General features: G+C 40.9%; 1 long non-coding RNA gene across 1 annotated transcript; it reads left to right on the top strand.

Moving 5' to 3' along the window:
- The first annotated feature begins 471 nt into the window (after nucleotides 1–471).
- On the top strand, nucleotides 472–1,362 carry LOC128436523 (uncharacterized). The gene is made up of 3 exons (XR_008338084.1): nucleotides 472–586; nucleotides 710–1,012; nucleotides 1,218–1,362. It is a non-coding gene; the product is annotated as an uncharacterized LOC128436523 (long non-coding RNA).
- The last annotated feature ends 6,755 nt before the right edge of the window (nucleotides 1,363–8,117 follow it).

Raw genomic sequence — 8,117 nt, 5'->3', positions numbered from 1 at the left:
CCCCGACTAACAGGAATAATCCCATTAGTCCCGAAATAAAATGTTTAGTAACACTACGTTATTTAGCAACAGGGAAAATGCAACTTTGCAATGCCGACGATTTAGCAATATCACAACCATCAGTCAGCCGTGCCATAAACCAAACTATCAACGCGCTAGCTAGACCACATATCATCCAACAGTTTATCCGGTTTCCTTTGGACATTCAACAATTACACAGGATCAAAGCCAACTTCATGTCGATTGCAGGTATGCCCGGTGTGGTCGGTGCTATTGACGGGACGCACATAAAAATAATTGCTCCATCAAAAGATGAGGACGTGTTCGTCAATAGGAAGAAAGTGCATTCCATCAACACGCAGGTTGTTTTTGATGCAAATTTCAACATACTGGATGTTGTTGCAAAGTGGCCTGGAGCTACCCATGATTCGCGCATTTTAATGGAGAGCGGTCTGAGGCAGCTTTTTGAAAGGCACCATGTACCAGTTGGGTGTCACTTGCTGGGTGACAGTGGCTATCCCTGCAAGACGTGGCTTTTGACACCCTACCTCAATCCACAACCGGGAGCACAGCTAAAGTATAACATGTAAGTGATTACGCAGATTACGCTTAGTCCTATGCGTAAAACACATCGTATTGGCTCTTTGACGCCTTTTATTTGTTAAATCCATATTTATTATTGTTTACCGTTTTCCTCCATATATGTTAGAGCACACAAACATACACGAAATGTTGTGGAGAGAGGAATTGGGCAGATGAAACGTCGGTTTCATGTACTCCACGGCGAAATACGCCTCACCCCAGAGAGGGCAAGCACAGTCATCACTGTATGTGCCATTCTACACAACCTCTGCAAGCGGAGGAACATTCCACAGCCAGACGATGATGACGATGAAGAGGACGATGACCCCGATGATGATGATGATGGCGCTCGACAACATGACAATGAATTTGGCCGTGTGGAACCGAGTGGACTGGCATTTAGGGATCACTTTGTGAATACACATTTTAGGTATTGTTGGCACATTTTAACACCTTGGCACAAATCAGTCAACACACATGTGTAGTTCATAACATTTATTTTTTCAATTTTTCAACTTTTCGATCTTAAGACTGTAATATTCTGTCTTCATTTTTATTAGCCACTCTTTCGCTTTGAGGACCTTTCTTTGCCTTTTTAAAACCCTCATTTCCATCCTCAATTTCTTCTCGTACAGTGAACTGGTACCAGCAGCAGGAGGGAGAGGAGAGCCAGTGGGTGCACCAAGAGGGAGAGTTGGAAGAGAAAGGGGTGGAAGAGGAAGAGCTGTGAGAGGAGGTGCAGCTGGGAGAGGAAGAGCTGTGAGAGGAGGTGCTGCTGGAAGAGGAAGAGCTGGCAGAGAAAGGGCTAGGAGGGGGAGAAGAGGAAGAGCTGTGTGATGTGATGCTGCAGCTGGACTTTCATCTTCATTTCTCCTGTGGGGAATATATATATATTTAATTTGTAACACATTTTTGGGAAGTGGGTTGACCAGTTGCACGTTGTAATTCTTCTGTAAATATTAAACAGAAAGGTTTTTCATGAAGCCTTTTGAAATCATTGCATGCATACCCCTCAATCTCCTTTAGCAACTCGACTGCAGGATCAGCTGCACCCTGAAGGCCAGTAATGCTTGCGTCCGAGCCTAGGACGGCGTACACCACCGATGCGACCGGGGACAACGGCTTTGGTGCAGATCCTCCTCCAACAAATTAAATTTCAGTTTCATTCACGTTTCATATCACTGTAGCCTTTGTTAATTGTAAATTTAAGACATGCAAATGCATTTCCCAAATGAATGCAAGCAATGATAATAATGGACTTACCTGTAGCCGCAACAGCTCTTTTATAGTCGGCAATCTCAAACCTACACTGTGATTGCAGGGCATACCAACGTCTTTCGCAATCGTCGGTAGAGCGACAAACAGCAGGGAAGGAAGCATTTATGTTTATGCATATTTCTTCCCATGCCTCCCGCTTCTTCTTACTGGTCACTCCAGCCCCGAATCTACCCTTTATTACCCCCCTCCGCTCCAGCACAAACTGGGCAAGTAGTAACAATTGGTCCTGGGACCAATTGACCTTTCGCTTGCGTTTCACGTTTTCAACATCCATCATGATAGGGGGACTTGAACGGCGGTATGGGCTGTTATTTAAAGTGTTTTAAGTGCTGAAAAATGCTCATTGGATAGTATTTTGCAGGGTGCTTTTAATTGCCTCCTTGATTGAAAGCAATTTACGTATTTTTATTGTTTGCTTTCTCTCTCTCTCTTGAACATGCAGGCTACAACGTCATTATCGTGGTCTGCACAAACTTGTCATCATGCGTGTATTCTGCTAACTGCACTGTCCATAACTACTTCATAGGAATTCATTTCTAGCCTAGTCTATTTCCTTGTTTTTCGGTAATTTAGTGGGCTCGTCTGAACAACCAATCACCGCACTGACCGCTTCTAAACTCGTGCACGAGAATCAACGTCATCCATAGCAACGGCGCGTCACTCTTAGTTCACTCTTAGTGATTTATCCTTAGTAAGAGTAGGTCTCAAAGGCTTTGTGAATAACTTTTAAGAAAAAACTCCTACGTAAAATGTTTTAGCGCGAGTTAGGAGCACTCCTAGCGCTAAGATAAAATCCTTTGTGAATACGGCCCCTGATCTAAAACGTTTCCTCAGTGCCTCGTGAGTGCTTTCACTTGTTGGGTGTGTTTACTGCAGAGACAGACCACACACACGTTTTTTTTGTAATGCGATTGAGATTTATCAATAGCTGTAATATGTATGTATTGCATTGTGGATTGCTATTTTAAATTGATTAATTTCAAAATAAATCAAAATGGCATATACTATCTATAAATAATATAATGTGTAAATAAACATAATTAAACCCTACAATAATAGAGCCTGCCTGACATGCTTTACGTTCACGTGTACGTTTTAATGCATGTTTCCGGCTACAGTTAAAAAGTTCAGTGCGCACTATTAGGAAGCAGTTAAGTGCGGAGGGATTGAACTCCATTTAAAAGCTTAAAGGCATCGGATAAGACTTCATTAGGAATGGCTGGCTCTTCAAAAACAATCGTTTTAAAATCAGCATGTAATTATCAGACAAGTGAGACGAATTCCTAATCTGAGAAGCTGCAGGGCTTCCAGCACCTACGGTCAATGCTGCAGTCCGGATATAGTTGGATTCGATTAAATGGGACCAGGAAACTTTTTCAAGGGTAGTCTACACATTACACTGGGTTTGCTGGGTTTCAGGGGGAGTGGTTGAGGTACTTTCAAGACTTGGTCATTATTGACAAAGTTTCTACTATGGTTGTAAAACTGTCAAAAGTGGAAAAAATCTATATGTAAATGTAATTTATAAATAGTGCATTGGGGAACAGGGTAAATAATTTTGACCTTGATTTGTGTTATTTGAAGAGTCCTGATAGGAACCCTATACCTTTATATCACAATACACACACAAACACAAATTTCACTCTGGCATGTTAAAATTAAGTCGGCTGGTGCGCTGCCAGGCTGGAACGCATAGTAAAGTGAGGGATGTGTTTGTCAAAGCAGAGATCAACAGTCAGTCCATGTTCACTCAGATGTCAAATACTCTATGTTTAAAGCTCAAACTGGCATCTTCTCTCCACCTCCCAATCCTCGGGCCCTCTGCATAATTCATGAGACTTCCATAGACAACTGCATGGGGAAGAGGTGTTCAGCTTCTCCTGTTTTGCAGTGCAGCCAACAGCAGCATAGTTTCCTCATCCTTGTATTGCAGAAATTCTAGTTGTTTGGATTCATATTCAAATAGGGTAAAGCGTGGGTTCGTGACAAATATTACAAAGCAGCCTGACCACAATCTGCATACATTTGACTTATACATGTGGCAATCATCAGCGCTCATTGTGGCATTTGTTTTCACAAAGAAGCCGGCGTTGTCAGTTAAGCGAGCCCCAGCCATGACTCAGCTTGATACCGACAACGAGTAGCACTGAATTCTAAACAAGCAGAGCTGAATTTCTTTAAGAACAAGAATTAGCACACTGTGTGTATGCATCCGCAATCTCACATCTGCTCCTACACCTTAGCTACGGCTGTTCTGGGATCCCAATTCCTCTCCACTGATCCAAAATGCATCCAAACCAACCATGTTAAATGACTACTTGTGTAGCATTGGAAAAATTAAAGATGAAATGTGTGCTGGTAGAAATGTGTCAGTATCCAAGTCTCCCCTTCATATACCAAACCTCCATTTGGAGACTAGGTGGTTGTGGATTAAATGGAGATATTATCAGTGCTTAGGGCAAGTCAATATTGCAGTTGCACGTGTCTGAAGTTGATAGGTACCTTTAATGGGTAGCTAGAGGTCCAAGAAGAAAGTCAGCTTGACCAGCACATAAGGTAGATCACTGAATGAGAGGTATCCAGGGTGTTGGGGGTGTTTTGCGTTACTGGAGAGAAATCTGATTAAGAAACCTCCTTTCATCAAAAATGTAGAAGGCCCTTTTTGATTTGGTCTATATCAAGGCTGGTGTATGGACCCCATACTCTGAATAAATGTCATGTGAATGTCAGGATTTCGGCATCTCCCATCATGAACGCAAACAACTATAAGAACAGTGGAATATTGTCAGGTTTTGTTTTCTCATCATGACAGAATGCAGGAAACAGCAGGAACCGGTAGTTTCCCATTTACTGGTTTTAATTATTTAGAAGTCACGTTAAATATTCTAAATAGAAACTGGCAGAAGCACAGAAATGCATGGTCACACACACAAACACACACTCACACACATAGTCTGTTTATAGGCCATTACAGATAGCTTGGGGGCTCCTGAAATACCCCTGCTTGACTTTGAAGAAGATTGATTCCAATGTGGGGCACAGATGTGGAAATATGTTTGGTATCTTTGTGCCTCAACAAGATATCTTGTCTGAAATCAAAACCATAAGTCAGAAAGATGGGTATGCAGTATAAAAGAAGAAGCTGTAAATGATATTAATGAAGACAATGCGTTTTGAAGCATTTATCATTTAAATTAAGAAAACTGTACCATTAAGTCCAGCAGTTCTCTCCCCCCTTTGACATTGATTTTATATCACATAGGACACATTGCTCTGAGTAATTTCACTCAAGGATTTAGTGCACGTTACACTGTAGCTCAAATAAATGTTATTTAATCAATAGGGAAGTATAGTGCCATAATAAAAATCGTGAGGTCCTCACATAGAGAGGGCTCTAAATCATTTTTCTATTTGCTGGGTTTCCTGCCAGTAGATAGACATAATTTTAAGTGCGAGGGAACCTACTCAAAACTCCAGCTTGAGCACTTGTTTATCAAAATGTTATTTTTCTTCCACATCAGTGATCAGCTAGTCCAGCTATGTCACTACAATGTGAAAATATACATTTTATTGTAATGATAGAAAAACATCTACGGTTTCATTTTATGCTCTGTCGTGTATGTCACACTTAAGAAAACATGTCTGTTTATTTGCTCAACGCTTAACATCATTCCACATTAAGTGCTGCAAGCAGGGAATTTGCATGGAGACAACAAACAAACATGGAACGTGTACATGAAACAGGCTGTATTTCTGGATAGGAGAAGAACTGAAACCCCCTGAGACAAAACGTGGGGCTTGTAAAAGAAGGGCTACTTATGTCGCAGTCGGCCCCCACAACAGCTTCATAACACCACTAAAATCTTTTACCAACATGTAGGAATCATGGAAACAGTACAGAGAGACTCAACAGATAAGAGCCACAAAAAGCCAACTGCTCAAAACTACAGACTCAAACGTTGCTACAGGCTTTTGCCTGCGGCACAACATATGAATCAAAGAACCATGAAGATGGAAGGAGAAAACAGCTGCTGATACGACTTTCACCAGACATGGCTTCACTTAACATGGTCAGGAGGAGTTACAAGTTACAAGTTACAAGTAGTGATAAGTTCGGTTATCTATATGAGATATTGGTCATATTGCAAAGCCCTAAGTCCACATTCGAAAGTGCACATGTGTATGATGTGGATGTTAAACCACAGTAGGAAGAGGCAGAATGTATGTGGGGGGTCGTGTGACAAAGAGTGAGAACCATTCGGTCCACAGTCTAGCCGATGCCTTCTCTGCAGGACAGACAATGATTGATGGCCGACTGACTGTTTAAAAAATGTGACTTCAAACTGACAATCAATCACTTAGCTCACAGTCTCAACCTGCAAAATGCCACTGCACTTTGTTGTTTGATGATTTGTTGTCAGAAACAAAAGAGTCTTGTGAAAGCACTATATGTGCCCCGTGTGCAACCTTCCCTGCAGATTTGGTCAATAAAAACAGTTTGATATTGCCCCATCATGCCCTTCTCTGCTCCACATGAAAACCTATACACTCTCACTGGGTGGCAGAATCCATAGTGACTTGAGTTAGTAGGCTTACTGTAAACACAGCATCCTGTGACAACAATTGCCAAAAGCATTTGCATTATTTCTTATTATGCCACAGCAGGAAGACAGCGTACACTGTATATCATCGCTGCCACAAAGTGAGCAGATTCCCTATGAGGATCTGTGCCGGCTGGCAGCAGTCCCACTTGTTATTATCCCTCTACAACCTGAAGATAGACAGGGCCAGCTGCAACCAAGTCACCTGACCATGCATCATTTTCACTGCCTTTCTTTCTCTTCTGACAGGATTTGTGTGTAGCATCTCCTTAGTAGAGCAGGCAAAGGATTATCCTTGTATAGTCTATGTACCTCTGCAGGCTGCCATCCTCTCTACTTGTCCAAGTCTGAAGATGACACATTTGTGCTCCTGGTTTCTCCAAAACCCAATTTGTTTGCTCAAATGACTATAGGGCTCGGAATGTTGTTAACAGATTAGAGCAATTTATAGATGAATTGCCGCCAACACACTGAGGCCCGAAATTAGTTTAATATATATTTATACACAAGTAGTGGGACCAAGAAGAGAGCTTGTTACTGAAAAAGGGGTTCGAGATACAGTGTTTCATAATTAAACCTCAATGCACATATTGACTCATAGAGAATGATTCATGGATTCCATAACATAAAAATATCTACTATAAAGCCCCTGTGTTTTTTTATAGTCCAATTTTTTTTATAGTCTAATTCTGTTTATATTTCACTAATTAACCAAGAACACAAAGACAATCAAGCCTTTATGAGTCAGGCCTTGATTTCACAATTTAATTTTACACATTTAAGCAACATTTGAGATCAAATAAACTATAAAATAAACATTTAAAGTGACGTGATTGAACACAAATCTTGACAAAAACCATAATACTGATTTAAACCTATTAAAAGGAACAATCTCTTACACCTTATTTTTACACTGCTGTTAACTCATAGTGAACATCAACACAATGTCCCATCATGTTGGAGGCAACAAAAGGCAACTTGCGTAGTCACAGCCGAGTGACATCCAATGTGATGTTTCAGCAATTGTGGCTTATCTTTTAAAGTTAACATTGTAAATGCAATTACGCAATACCCCTGCAGGCCTAATTAATAATGTCAGCTTTATTAATTACATAACCGTCAATGATTTTTCCCAAATAAATATCTTGTACCATACACATCAATGAAATGACAGGGATACTAATCTTTGATTAGAGATTTAGAGAGTCGCAGTTGGAAAAGATGTTGACACTGTAACAGCCTCTTTGAGGAAGGGACCTGAACATTAGAGAAAAGGGCGGATGAAGGTTTGTTGCCCAGAATTTCAATCTCTCCTTATTTAGATTTTCTGAACAACTGTTCATCTCACAATCCTCAAACTGGAATGTGGATCTCAAGGACCCCAGGAAGTTTTTTGATTGGTAGTTGTCCAAAAAAATCGAAAGCATACAATTTATATTCAACTGTAAGCTCCACATAATGGTTCCATGGTATCCATGCTCTCTTTCTTCACATCTGTCTGAACTGAGACCCAACCCTTTGTCAACCCATCACATCATCTGAAGGGCACTGTGCACTGGTTCAGATTTAATGACCATTTCAATGGAACTCATTTAGTCATTATTAATTCTGATGCTGCAACTAAAAGCTATTCTCTGTGGGGAGAAGTCAGGCTTT

This window comes from Pleuronectes platessa, chromosome 3 (assembly GCF_947347685.1).
Source record: "Pleuronectes platessa chromosome 3, fPlePla1.1, whole genome shotgun sequence".
NCBI lineage: Eukaryota > Metazoa > Chordata > Actinopteri > Pleuronectiformes > Pleuronectidae > Pleuronectes > Pleuronectes platessa.
This window is presented reverse-complemented; position numbering and strand designations above follow the sequence as displayed.